Raw genomic sequence first — 16,334 nt, forward strand, 5'->3', positions numbered from 1 at the left:
TTATTTTTGTGGACATAGTCTCCTCACCAACTCACGATTTCATCATTCAAGTGTCATACTCCATAACATAACATATATGCAGATTACCCGATGACTTTAACAATAATACTTTGTGTGATTAAATAAATAATTAGCAAGATCACGGGTACCATATTTTTCGTGACTTTTGCTGAAACAGGAGGAAACAATATAGAAGTAAAAGGCAGGAACGACAAGATCGTGGAAAATAAGTGGGTTTTTGGTTGTGGCGTGAAATGTGGTGTTTAGATAGGTCTTGATGGATCAAGGTGGTTAAACATGGTGGAAACTCGTTGGTGGTGTTTGAAAAAAAAATATGGCGAAGATGGTGATTTCATGCGGCTGTCAAAGAAACAGAAAAATAACAAACCTGTTTAGACGTAATTGAAGGTGCTCATCCCTTTTACACTCGAAAGGAACAGTAACAGGAGAGGATATATTTTGATTCTTGATGGTTTTGTTTTAATTGTACAAATACTCGATCAATAGCAGATGAAGGTTTCATTGTGTGGTAACAAGAAGGGTAATATGATGACGATTATCGAACATAAAATAGATAGTTGTAGCAACAAAAATTGCAGCAGTTTTTAGTGGTTTGTGGGTTTCATTTTTGGACGGGAAACAGAATCATTTTAACATCGTAACAGTAATTATAGCAGGTGGCAATGGGTGGTGTTCTAAACAGCCTCGATGGTGGTGATTCATGATCGAAGAGAGTGGTGGTGGAAGGATGGTTTATCAACCGGAAATAGAGAGAGATAGAGAGATGGTTCGAAGGAAGGTGAGAATGGGTGATGGTGTTTTAATGGAGGTAATGTGGTGGTGATGTTCATAGGATAATGATGATGACTTGATGTTTGGGCTTCGATTATAGAACATGAAACCGTGATCAGTTAACAAAACCGATGAGTAGCAACAAGCAAGGTGGTGTTCGATGGATTAAAGACTAGGAACAGTTATAGATGGTGAATGAAGGTGATAGTTAAATGGTATTTGCTTGATAGGATGAAGGATAACAGCAGTTGGTGATTGTTTGAAGGATGCAAGATGGTGTGTGATCACAGAAAAAGGAGTGTGAAGGTTGATGTATATGGTTTCTCTATACATATTCATATAGATAAATACTCCGTAAGATAATTATTGAGAGGAATAGAAGGCAAACACAAATAGTGTTATGCACTAATTTTAACCTTTAAATATAATAATTATTTAACTCTTAAATTAAAAAAAATGTGTGAAAAAGGAGAACTAGCAGCCTCTTGTGCCGACAGATATTTTGAAGTGGTACATCGTGTCCCGTTGATAATTAGTTGCGGATAAAAGTATCCAGAAAAATCTCATATTTTTAAATTAAATATATTTATTTATTTTAGTCATTATGGTATAAAATGCGAGCATTAACTATTAAATAAATATTACATCAACTGTCCCTCTCATTTATGGGTGAAATATAAAAAGTGTTAAATTTTAATAACTAAGTCCTAAATACATTTTTAGTAAGCTTAAAATTTGTAGAACTCATTTTCGGATCACCATTTATTTTAAAATCACATAAGTTCCTTTTTAACTCGTTTATTATCAATCGAATTACAATTTAGCATTACCGATGTTTACTAAATAACTTCGAAATCACAAAATATATATTCTATATATTTTATTTATATGTATGAATTTTAAATAATAATTTTCATAATATCATACGTTTATTTTATTTTACATAATTAATTGTAATATCAACAACATATAATATTTCAAATTATATTTTCAATTATTATTTATATCTATATATATGTATATACACACATATCTATTTACAAATAGTTGTTCGTGAATCGTCGGTAATGGTCGAAGGTTAAAATAAATATATGAACATTGTTTCAAAATTTTCTAGACTCAACATTACATACTTTGCTTATCATATTGAAATCATTTAAAGATTAAGTTTAAATTTGGTCGAAAATTCCCGGGTCATCACAGTACCTTCCCGTTAAAGAAATTTCGTCCCGAAATTTGAGTGAGGTGGTCATGACTAACAATAAAAATGTTTTCATGACAACTATGAGTTGATAAATTGAGGTTTATCATTATTGACTAATATAGATAAAACGATTCGATTAGATGAAGTGTACGAATGAAGCTATCACAACAGATTGAGATAGAGATTCAACTTTTGACGTAGTTACGGTGGAAATTGGAAAATAAGGTGCGTCTTAGCTTTTGACGTTGTCTTGGTTGAATTCCGGAATTTAAGGGATTTAAAGAAAATCTTCGAGATCAAAAAGATTTGATTCTTCGGTGAATAAGGGAATTAAGATCTCTATAATTAAATATGGTGATCTGCCTCAATTACTCTGTCTGATATTTCCATTATAAATTTACCTTTTTCCGTTCCATTAGTTTCCACCACTTCTATACCTTCTTTCTTAGTTCATATATCCAAAAGATTATAACAATGCTTAATCTGGTTCTAATCCTTGTTCTTATTCTGACTATCGCAATGATCGTTCTTCTTTTCCAATTCCCACCAGAAGAATCTGTTTATTTCTACTATGCTCTAGGGATTATTGTATTTATAATCCTCCCGTGTCTTTATATTGCTATACGCATTGACATCCACAGTTTGTAATTTCAGTGTTGTCATTGGGCTTTATATTTTCTCTTATACTTCGATGCCCTTGCTTCTGTTTTTCTATAGTCATTGTCATTCCCAGTTAATACTCCCCCTATTTGCAGCGATTTATACTCCAATTTCTATTTCTGAGTTTTGTCCCTTCGTTTCTTCTTCGTGCGGTTGGGCATCTCTTGTAATGGTCCAGAATTCGCAGATATAAATTTTAGAATGAACATCGTTAATGACCTAAGAAAGAAATGGTAATAGCACAATTTGACTTGTCAAATTACCAGAATTCAAGGAAAGATAGGACTATCAAGAAAAATATGTTCTTGATATGTTTATAGATTAGACAGAACGTAAGAGTCGTGTAACATAGCACATGATGACGTTATGATCTGTGAATCATCACGTCCCATTAGAAACTCAGCATGACTTACTGTAATATAATCACGTTGATCAAGTGTCATTATATTATACTAACTCATGCATTAGTTCCTAACACTACTTCAAAACATTCGTATTTTAAACTCAAAAGTTTACAGAATATAGAAACTAACGGTTTCTATATGATGTAACACTGATAGCACAAAGAGATTAATGATTTCAGATAAGAATAATTATAAAAATATCTTCAGAAATATGGAGGATATTTATAATGACAGATACGATAATATCTTTGAATATCTAAGATCAGAGAATGATGGAGACTATTGTCTGCAAGGGTTTAAAGTAACGAGCAAGATATTCGCTAAAGACTTCAGCAGACTTTGAATCATTTAGATTCTTTGAAGTCAAACTTATTCTTTGTGATTTGTCCACGGCTTTCTTCACAGTTTCGTATAATCTGCTTTTCGGTACTAAATTTTCTCTTGAATGTTTCCAATATAATGATACACATGAAGTACGAAGAGGTATATAATTTCGGACGAGAATATTTATGAAAATATCCTCAGAAATATCGAAGATATTGATGATGATATTTTGAAATTTCTAAGTTCGATGGTTGATGGAGAAAGATTTTTTGCAAGATTTTAACATGACTTCGGGGCAAGATATTCTCTAAAGATTTCAACGGATCTAGAATTATCTGGATTCTTTGAATATAGGGTATGGTCCTTGTATTTGTCCTTGGTCTCCTTCATGGTTAACTCTATCCGTTTTCCAGTTCCAACGTTTCTGAGCTTTTCCAACATATTATTCTCTATCATCAAACTTCCGATGATTTAAGGTCGTATACGGCTATCTATGGTTTCTGCTGCTTCATTCAGCTTTTTCAACATTCGAAGTATTGATTTGTACACTGAGTGCTTTTCAGAATTTTAGAATGAAAGATCATAATTCTAAGAGATAAATGTCATACATATAACTGTTGATGTAGATATGCTGTGAGTTTTCAAAGTACTGATTGCTGATTCCCGGTAATTGGTATGGCAGTTCTCATTACAAGATGCGGATGAGTATATGATAGGTTTTCAATGAATAAATATAATGATTTGTCAGAGAGATTTAAGCCAAGAAGTAACGAGGTTGCTGGTATGTCTGCTGGTAATATGGTGGAATATAAAAGAATTCTCCGGTATCAAAAGGGTAATCGTATATATCAGGATTATAGTAAGGCTACTTCGAATGAAAAGTCGAAGTTGACTTGCTGGAACTGTGACAAAATTGGCTACCTTGAAAAGGGATCGCAAAAGTTATTTTTGCTAATAAATGCCAAAGGATCTGACGTGGCTACGTGTTAAACTTTTACTCAGTTGTCGAGAGTTTCTCAGGTGCATAACTATATACATAAATCTTTCCTCCCGTAAATGAAGTGCGGTTGGTTCATCCTCTCGATTGAGGTGTTTTCAAGAATCATGAAAGGTTTGAACGTAATTTAGAATTGTCAAGATACAAATGGCGTTTAAGATGAAATCAAGTGGCAAACTTGAAGAATTGTTTAGTTTCATATATTATAATCAATATTTTTAATTCATTTTAATTGTTTAATGTTATTAGTCCACAGTCGATAGTCCACAGTTGACAGTCTAATAATTCATATATATAGTTTAATGTATAATATTCGAATTAATTAATACGTGTCGTGACCCGTATACGTCTCAGACTCGATCACAACTCAAAGTATATATATTATTTGAGAATCAACCTCAACCCTGTATAGAGAACTCGATCATTACTGCATATAGAGTGTCTATGGTGATTTCAAATAATATATATAGATGTGTCGATATGATATGTCAAAACCTTGGATACATGTCCCGATATTTAAAGTGCGTAAAAATAAATAACAGAAATTTAAATGACGATAAATAAAATTGCGAGAATGTAAATTGCGATAATTAAATTGTGATAAATAAATTGCGATAATTAAAATGTAATACGGAATTAACAGTTAGCTAGGAACAGTTAGCTAGGATTTTGTTAGCGTGGATTCTTAATAGAACTTCATATTGTTAATTAATCTGTTTCTAATCAATTTTTATTGTGTTTATTATTTCTTCATTATGCCACTTGTTGGATTCTGATAAGTTAAAATCCAAATATGAGATTGAATTTGAATGAAAATGGTTATTCTGTGGTGAACGGATTCGTATATCGGTATATGTAAATAGGATAGTAAATGACTGTTGAATCAGATTCGAAGAATGTACAGTGTAACTTATTAATGCGAAATCTAAATATTCTTCGGGTATTACCTACCCGTTAAAATATTTTCACCATTAACAGTTTGTACAATAAAAATTTTAATTACAATCTTTATGAAAACATATATACATATATATTTTCTTCAGATGTATTCATGAATTTAATGAGTTAATATGATATTAAACTCATTTGCTTTTCGGTTGGAACTAGAATAAATAATCTCTAAAACTTTAGAGATTACATATTCGCCATGTCGAACGAAGATAAATGAGGTAGAACGATACGTAGAACGAATATCATACTCAAAGTACATATGATGATATTGAAGCATGGATTGTTGATGGTACTGGTGCTGTTATTGATTGTACTGTTGGTGCCGGTGATGTTGCTGAAGCTGGTACATTTTGCACCATATTCTCCTAATTGATTATTCGAGAGCGAAGTTCGTTGACTTATTACTCCAGGATGATTGTCGGTCAGAACGAGAGGATGAATAAGGTTCAGAATTGTGGATATAGTATAATCTTGTCAAGTTACCCTGGAAATGAGACTGAAAATGGTGTCTCGAACATGTTCACCGGTAACCGCTTCAGGTTCATTGTGAGGTGAATTCGGTTGGTGAAAGGGATTGCCTTCTGCGCGTTTCCATTAATTAAGTCAATTACGAACCCATCAAATGAATTGATAATGGTTGATTGGTTGATTCATGCCGATGACGATATTTTTGGAGTTTAGGTGAACATCTATGTCGGAATAGCCGTCGGAATAACTATCGGAATAGCTATCGGAATCTGAGGGACTCGAACTGGTTGCAGGATTCATCTCGTACGATCAGATGAAGGATTTTCGATAAGAAATAGATTATAGGATGTAGATTAATACCCTGCAATACATAATTTACATATGCATATATAATACTAAAATCCCATAAGTTACGGAGGAATCTACGGAATATGTTAGGCAAAGTTTACAGTAACAGACATGCTAAGATATGAATTAGCAGATACGCTAAGATATGAATTTGTCTATACACTATTCATGCAATCAATGCAGCAAGAAGTGTCTAGACTAGGAATGATAAGTAGGTAATTTCCTAAGGATGATAAGTAGGTAATTTTCGACACGAAATGATAAGCAAACTTTTGACATGCAGACACGGTCGAAGTCCAGACTCACTAAAGCATTCTAACGACTTATCAGTTAGACACACTAATGCAGACCTGGTTCGCTAAGACCACCGCTCTGATACCAACTGAAAGGACCCGTCCTAATCCATCCGAACGAAGTCCGTATCGATTATAAACGATTCACAATAGTTGATTACATCGCGAGGTACTTGACCTCTATGTTACATTTTACAAACATTGCATTCGTTTTTGAAAAGACAATATTTCATTACATCGAAAGTTGACGGCATGCATACCATTTCATAGTATATCTAACTATAATTGACTTAATATTAATCTTGATGAACTCAACGATTTGAATGCAACGTCTTTTGAAATATGTCATGAATGGGTCCAAGTAATATCCCTAAAATGAGCAAATGCACAGTGGAAGATTTCTTTCGTACCTGAGAATAAACATGCTTTAAAGTGTCAACCAAAAGGTTGGTGAGTTCATTAGTTTAACATGAATAATCATTTCATAATTTTAATAGACCACAAGATTTCATATTTCCATTTCTCATAAACATACGTCCCATGCATAGACACAAAAATATCATTCATATGGATTGAACACCTGGTAACTGACATTCACAAGATGCATATAAGAATATCCCCATCATTCCGGGATCCTCCTTCGGACATGATATAAATTTCGAAGTACTAAAGCATCCGGTACTTTAGATGGGGCTTGTTGGGCCCGATAGATCTATCTTTAGGATTCACGTCAATTAGGGTGTCTGTTCCCTAATTCTTAGATTACCAGATTAAAAGGGGCATATTCGATTTCGAACATTCAACCATAGAATGTAGTTTCGATTACTTGTGTCTATTTCATAAAACAGTTGTAAAAGCAGCGCATGTATTCTCAGTCCCAAAAATATATATTGTAAAAGCATTTAAAAAGGGAGCAAATGAAACTCACACATATAAATATTGTAAAACAGTTAATAAAGCATTTGCATGTATTCGCAGTTCAAAATGTATTTCAAAAGCATTTAATAAAACAGTTGTAAAAATAGCGCATGTATTCTCAGTCCCAAAAATGTAAAGAGTAAAAGGGAGCAAATGAAACTCACCATACTGTATTTTGTAGTAAAAATACATATGACGTCATTTAACAAGTGTAGGGTTGACCTCGGATTCACGAACCTAAATCATTCATATATATATATTAAAGCACATAATTGCAATTGAACAATTTATATATATATATATATATAAGTTTATTAGTTATATCATTTTTTTATATTAAAATAGTAAATTTGATATACTTATGATATAGGTAATAAATATATATATTTTTATATAAATATCTTTTGTTTGTAAAAATAATAATTATAATAATACTAAAATAATTTGTAGTAATAAAAAAATACTAAAATAATAATAATACTAATGATAATAATATTAATAATGTTAAAAATAATTATAAAAGTAATGTTAATACTAATAACTATAATAATACTGATAGTTTTTAATGATAATACTAATAATAACACTAATAATACTAATATTAATTATATTAGTGATAATAATAATAATAATGTTATTAATATTAGTAATAATGATAATCCATATAACAATAACTAATAATAATAATAATAATAATAATAATAATAATAATAATAATAATAATAATAATAATAATAGTAGTAGTAGTAATACTACCTTAAAGTAATAATCCTCAAAAAATTATGCCTCCGCCGGGGCTCGAACCTGCGACTTCTCGATTAAACCAAAATGCCACTAAACCACTCCACTGCCTTTTCCTTTCTATTTTAATACTCGACCTCTTATTTATATAACCCGTTTTATTTATCAGTTTCTTTTTCTTAATAACTAATCCTTTTTCGAAATCACCATTATCATCTCAAGTTTCTATAATCCCGAATGTTATCAGGATTTTTGCTATCACGATCACATCACAAAAATACGTACATGGCCCAACCATATGAGACGGCCCAATTGTGCAACTCAATTCACGGCCTAATAATGAAATCAAAAGCCCAAAGTGAGTTTGGTTCTTTCATTTCTACAACAGATCATACAGATAAATAAATATGTACATATTTAGGCGAATAACTTTCATTTTATTATCACCCACTGGTCGGCCAATAACTCCAACCGTCCCACATGTATTAATAAAATAAAAAAAACGCTGCATAGATTATACCCATTTATCCAAGTTGACCACCTTATTTTTGTGGACATAGTCTCCTCACTAACTCACGATTTCATCATTCAAGTGTCATACTCCATAACATAACATATATGCAGATTACCCGATGACTTTAACAATAATACTTTGTGTGATTAAATAAATAATTAGCAAGATCACGGGTACCATATTTTTCGTGACTTTTGCTGAAACAGGAGGAAACAATATAGAAGTAAAAGGCAGGAACGACAAGATCGTGGAAAATAAGTGGGTTTTTGGTTGTGGCGTGAAATGTGGTGTTTAGATAGGTCTTGATGGATCAAGGTGGTTAAACATGGTGGAAACTCGTTGGTGGTGTTTGAAAAAAAATATGGCGAAGATGGTGATTTCATGCGGCTGTCAAAGAAACAGAAAAATAACAAACCTGTTTAGACGTAATTGAAGGTGCTCATCCCTTTTACACTCGAAAGGAACAGTAACAGGAGAGGATATATTTTGATTCTTGATGGTTTTGTTTTAATTGTACAAATACTCGATCAATAGCAGATGAAGGTTTCATTGTGTGGTAACAAGAAGGGTAATATGATGACGATTATCGAACATAAAATAGATAGTTGTAGTAACAAAAATTGCAGCAGTTTTTAGTGGTTTGTGGGTTTCATTTTTGGACGGGAAATAGAATCATTTTAACATCGTAATAGTAATTATAGCAGGTGGCAATGGGTGGTGTTCTAAACAGCCTCGATGGTGGTGATTCATGATCGAAGAGAGTGGTGGTGGAAGGATGGTTTATCAACCGGAAATAGAGAGAGATAGAGAGATGGTTCGAAGGAAGGTGAGAATGGGTGATGGTGTTTTAATGGAGGTAATGTGGTGGTGATGTTCATAGGATAATGATGATGACTTGATGTTTGGGCTTCGATTATAGAACATGAAACCGTGATCAGTTAACAAAACCGATGAGTAGCAACAAGCAAGGTGGTGTTCGATGGATTAAAGACTAGGAACAGTTATAGATGGTGAATGAAGGTGATAGTTAAATGGTATTTGCTTGATAGGATGAAGGATAACAGCAGTTGGTGATTGTTTGAAGGTTGCAAGATGGTGTGTGATCACAGAAAAAGGAGTGTGAAGGTTGATGTATATGGTTTCTCTATACATATTCATATAGATAAATACTCCGTAAGATAATTATTGAGAGGAATAGAAGGCAAACACAAATAGTGTTATGCACTAATTTTAACCTTTAAATATAATAATTATTTAACTCTTAAATTAAAAAAAATGTGTGAAAAAGGAGAACTAGCAGCCTCTTGTGCCGACAGATATTTTGAAGTGGTACATCGTGTCCCGTTGATAATTAGTTGCGGATAAAAGTATCCAGAAAAATCTCATATTTTTAAATTAAATATATTTATTTATTTTAGTCATTATGGTATAAAATGCGAGCATTAACTATTAAATAAATATTACATCAACTGTCCCTCTCATTTATGGGTGAAATATAAAAAGTGTTAAATTTTAATAACTAAGTCCTAAATACATTTTTAGTAAGCCTAAAATTTGTAGAACTCATTTTCGGATCACCATTTATTTTAAAATCACATAAGTTCCTTTTTAACTCGTTTATTATCAATCGAATTACAATTTAGCATTACCGATGTTTACTAAATAACTTCGAAATCACAAAATATATATTCTATATATTTTATTTATATGTATGAATTTTAAATAATAATTTTCATAATATCATACGTTTATTTTATTTTACATAATTAATTGTAATATCAACAACATATAATATTTCAAATTATATTTTCAATTATTATTTATATCTATATATATGTATATACACACATATCTATTTACAAATAGTTGTTCGTGAATCGTCGGTAATGGTCGAAGGTTAAAATAAATATATGAACATCGTTTCAAAATTTTCTAGACTCAACATTACATACTTTGCTTATCATATTGAAATCATTTAAAGATTAAGTTTAAATTTGGTCGAAAATTCCCGGGTCATCACAAGTTCGTAGTCGACCTAATCAATGTAAACGAGAAGAATGCGATCCTTTTCATCAATCAAATTCACCTGTTGGCGATGAACCTAAAGCGCTCACCGGCGAACCAACCCGAAACACCATTTTCACCCTCATTTCCCGAATATCTCACCACGATTATATTCTATCTAAAATTCTAAACCTTATTCATCCGCTCTTTCCAACCGACAATCATCACGAAATAATAGAAGAAGTCAACGAATTTCGCGCTCGGGTAGTGACTTTGGAGAATATGATGCAAAATTTACCAGCTTCAGCAACATCACCGCACCTACATCAATACCATTACCACCAACAACCCAAGTTCAACATCACACACCTCAACATCTCATTATGTACCTCGAGCATAATCATCAATTTGCGAATCGTTCTACATCATTTATCTTCATTCGACATGGCGATTATGTAATCTCTAATGTTTTAGAGATTATATATTCTTGTTCTAACGGTAAATCAAATGAGTTTAATATCATATTGACTCATTAAATTCATGATTACATCTGAAGAAAATATATATGAATATATATATTTTTTCATAAAGATTGTAATTAAAAATCCTTTCGTACAAACTGTTAATGATGAAAATATTTTAACGGGTAGGTAATACCCGAGGAATATTTAGATTTCACATTAATAAGTACACTGTACATTCTTTCAAATCTGATTCAACAGTCATTTACTATGCTACTTACATCCACAAGATATACGTATCCGTTCACCGCAGAATAACCATTTTCATTCAATTTCATATTTGGAATTTGACCTATCAGAATCCAACAAGTGGCATAATGAAGAAAACATTGGACAAAATAAAATTTGTTAGAAACAAACAAATTAACTATGAGAAAAATTTTGTTAAGAATCCACGCTAACTGATAATGCTAAAAACGAACATATATTTCATAGCATTATTCCTCAAGAAAGACAAGCTTTTAGTTGCAATTGTTCTATTTACAACTGATATTCGTTTAAATAATAAAAGGTGAAGACAAAAGACAGATTCGACGAATTGAAGACGCAAACGACCAAAAAGCTCAAAAGTACAAAATACAATAAAAAAGGTTCTAATTATTGATGAGAAACGTCTCAAAATTATAAGAGTACAAGATTCAAAATGCAAAGTACAAGATATTAAATTGTACGCAAGGACGTTCAAAAATCCGGAACCGGGACTAGAGTCAACTCTCAACGCTCGACGCAACGGACTAAAAATTACAAGTTAACTATGTATATAAATATAATATAATATATAATTAATTATATAAATTATATATGTATTATATTTATATAATAAACCGTCGGCAGACTAAGATCCAAATTGGAGTGAGCTGGAATTTCAAACTCCGCGACTCGCGGAGTTTGAAGAGCAAAAATGCCGCTAGTTGCGGAGCAGCCAAATTCAAAAATCCCTATAAAACCCAACGAATTTTGATCGTTTTTAATATCCATAATCTATCTCTCTCTTAATATATACGTATATATATATATATATATATATATATATATATATATATATATATATATATATAATTTATATTTTAATTTTAATTTTAATTTTAATTTTAAATCCTAATAATAAGGGTATGTTAGCGAATGTTGGAAGGGTGTAAGTCGAAATTCTGCCCGTGTAACGCTACGCTATTTTTAATCATTGTAAGTTATGTTTATATTATTTTCATTAATGTCTCGTAGCTAAGTTATTATTATGCTTATTTAAAACGAAGTAATCATGATGTTGGGCTAATTACTAAAAGTAGGTAATTGGGCTTTGTACCATAATTGGGGTTTGGATAAAAGAACGACACTTGTGGAAATTAGACTATGGGCTATTAATGGGTTTTATATTAACTAAACAATACCTTGTTAATTTAATATACAAACTTATAATTTGACGTATTTATATATAACCACATACGCTTGACTGGGTACGGTGGGCGGGATATCTATAAATACCAATAATTATTCATTTTACCGGACACGAAACTGGATTAATAGTTAATAGACTTGTTGAAACAGGGGTGAATTACATTCAAGGGTAATTGGTGTAATTGTTAACAAAGTAGTAAATCCTTGGTTTACACGCAGTCAATAACCTGGTGTATTCATTAAACAAAGTATTAAAACCTTGTTACAATCGAATCCCCAATTAGTTGGAATATTTGACTTCGGGAATAAGAATAATTTGACAAAGGCTTTCGCTCTTTATATTTATGACTGATGGACTATTATGGACAAATTCGTATGGACATATTAAATAATCCAGAACAAAGAACAATTAACCCATGGGCATAAAACTAAAATCAACACGTCAAACATCATGATTACGGAAGTTTAAATAAGCATAATTCTTTTATTTCATATTTAATTTCCTTTATTTTATATTTAATTGCACTTCTAATTATCGCACTTTATTTTATTGTATTTTATTTCATCGCACTTTTATTTATCGCAATTTCATTATCGTTATTTACTTTACGCTTAAATTAAGTCTTTTATTTATTTAATATTTTACATTTGGTTTTAACTGCGACTTAAGTTTTAAAAATCGACAAACTGGTCATTAAACAGTAAAAACCCCCCTTTATAATAATAATATTACTTATTTATATATTTGTATTTTTATAAAATAAAACTAATATAGCGTTAAGCTTTGTTTAAAAGATTCCCTGTGGAACGAACCGGACTTACTAAAAACTACACTACTGTACGATTAGGTACACTGCCTATAAGTATTGTAGCAAGGTTTAAGTATATCCATTCTATAAATAAATAAATATCTTGTGTAAAATTGTATCGTATTTAATAGTATTTTCTTGTAAAATTTAATAGTATTTTGTACACCCCTTAGCGAAAACATCACTAACTGTTCCTAGCTAACTGTTCCTAGCTAACTGATTACATTTTATTTATCGCAAGTTATTTATCGCAATTTATATTCTCGCAATATTATTTATCGTCATTTAATTTCTGTTATTTATTTTACGCACTTTAAATATCGGGACATGTATACAAGGTTTTGACATATCATATCGACGCATCTATATATATTATTTGGAATAACCATAGACACTCTACATGCAGTAATGATCGAGTTAGCTATACAGGGTTGAGGTTGATTCCAAAATAATATATATACTTTGAGTTATGATCGAGTCTGAGACATGTACAAGGGTCACGATATGTATTAATTAATTCGAATATTATATATTAAACTATATATGAATTATTAGACTGTAAATTGTGGACTATCGACTATAGACTAATAACATTGGACAAAGATTTAGGTGCTTTAGTTATTTTTATTTCTAAATTTTTAGGCTTTGCCGTAAAATTCCTTAAGTGCTTTTTCTTTAGACTAAGATTTAGGTGCTTTAGAATTTTGCGACGCCTATCTAAGTTTTAGTTCCTTTTTAAGTTATTGCCATTTGGGATATAGTTTTACTTGTAAGCTTTAATATTTTTAGACGCAACTTTTAGTTTTTAGTTTTTAGTTCCTTTTTAAGTTTCAACGCGCTACTTTCTTATTTTTATTTTTCGACGCCTTTTACCTATGTATCAATTATCACTCCAATTAGTAATCTCAATTTGCAATTTTAATTTTAAGTTAGTGATAGTAATAAGGTTGGGTTAGTCGAGTATTTTAAAGTTTTATAAGTCACTCTTTTTCTTTCTTATTTTTTCGACGCCTTTTATTTTTCAATTCTTTTCTTTTTCGACGCGCTCTTTTTCTTTCTTATTTCTCGCCATTCTAGTTTTAGGACATAGATTTTTATTCTACTTCTTATCTAAATTTCTTAAAATTACGAAAATTTATTTTAAGTGGTTAAATTGATAGACATCAAAATTTTCTGGTTCGTAGTAATAGTTGGATTTGTACGTGGACCGGGTTATTGGAGCCAAACAGTACTCAATTATATTGAGACCAAACAAATCCTGCCCCTCTGCTGCATCTTTTGGCTATTCGAAACATGGGCAAAATCAGAAAAGTCTATAAATTGGATAACTTATATAATTTTTTCTTTCCATTTAAAAACTAATAGGATATCCAGTGAATGCACCGAGCAAGACGTTCACCACCTTTTGTACGTTCACCACCTGTAACTAGATCAAGACATCTAGCAAATATTACCGCCGTTGATTTTTCTTTAGAATCGTCATCCAGTCGACCAAGTACTCCAATTCAAATTTCCGATAATCCATTTTTTGAACCCGACCTCACAATTGAGAATCCGGAAAATATTCAGGGACGATTCATAGATCCTGAACTATTAATTTTTCCTCCGGAACCACCAATTATTCAAACAGAGATTGTTGAGGAACGAACCATTAAATCAGAATCCTCTATTGATTCAGATTCAAAAAATTCAATTATGGAAAATCTGGAACCTTTAAGTATGGAAGACCGAATGAGAGCTAAACGCACTGGCCAAGGTCACGCAATTACTCATCCAGACATTAATGCGCCAGATTATGAAATCAAAGGACAAATTCTACACATGGTGACTAATCAATGCCAATTTAGTGGTGCGCCGAAGGAAGATCCAAATGAACATCTTCGTACCTTTAATAGGATCTGCACACTATTTAAAATCCGAGAAGTGGAGGATGAACATATATATCTCATGTTATTTCCCTAGACTTTAAAGGGAGAAGCCAAAGATTGGTTGGAATCATTACCTGAAGGGGCGATTGATACATGGGATGTTTTAGTTGAAAATTTTCTTAAACAATTCTTTCCGGCATCTAAAGCCGTAAGACTTCAAGGAGAAATTGTTACGTTCACACAGAAACCAAATGAAACTCTATATGAGGCGTGGACAAGATTTGGAAAGTTATTGAGAGGATGTCCACAACATGGTTTAGACACCTGTCAAATAGTACAAATATTCTACCAAGGATGCGACATCACTACAAGGAAAGACATCGATATAGCAGCTGGTGGTTCTATTATGAAGAAAACCGAAACTGATGCTTACAAAATTATTGATAACACTGCTTCCCACTCACATAAGTGGCACCAAGAAAAAGATATCGTTAGATCATCTAAAGCAGCTAGAGCCGATTCAGCCATGACTTAGATTCCATTTCAGCAAAGATAGATGCTGTCGAGAGACGAATGGAAAAGATGACTAAAGATATCCACTCAATACGAATTAGTTGTGAGCAGTGTGGGGACCACATTTGACAAAAGATTGTCTCAGTATTGAATTAACAATGGAACAAAGAGAGAATATTTCAAATATAAACTAAAGGCCTGAAAATAATTATCAGAATAATTATCAACCGCCAAGACCGATTTACAATCAAAACCAGAATTATAACCGAAATGTTCCATACAACAACCAACAAGGTCCTAGTAATCAACAAGTATCCTACAATACTTACAATCAGCAAAGACCTAATTTTCAAACCACCACAAACCGATGATAAAAAGCCAAATTTAGAAGATATGATGACGAAGCTAGTTGAAACTCAAACACAGTTTTTCACATCTCAGAAACAAACTAATGAACAAAATGCTCAAGCATTTAGAAATCAACAAGCTTCTATTCAAAATCTGGAACAAGAAGTAAGTAACCTAGCAAGGTTAATAGGTGAAAGAAAACCGGGAAGTTTACCTAGTGATACAAATGCAAACCCCCGGAATGAAACAGCTAAAGCCATTA

The sequence above is a fragment of the Rutidosis leptorrhynchoides genome, chromosome 7, assembly GCF_046630445.1.
Source record: "Rutidosis leptorrhynchoides isolate AG116_Rl617_1_P2 chromosome 7, CSIRO_AGI_Rlap_v1, whole genome shotgun sequence".
NCBI classification, from domain to species: Eukaryota; Viridiplantae; Streptophyta; class Magnoliopsida; order Asterales; family Asteraceae; genus Rutidosis; species Rutidosis leptorrhynchoides.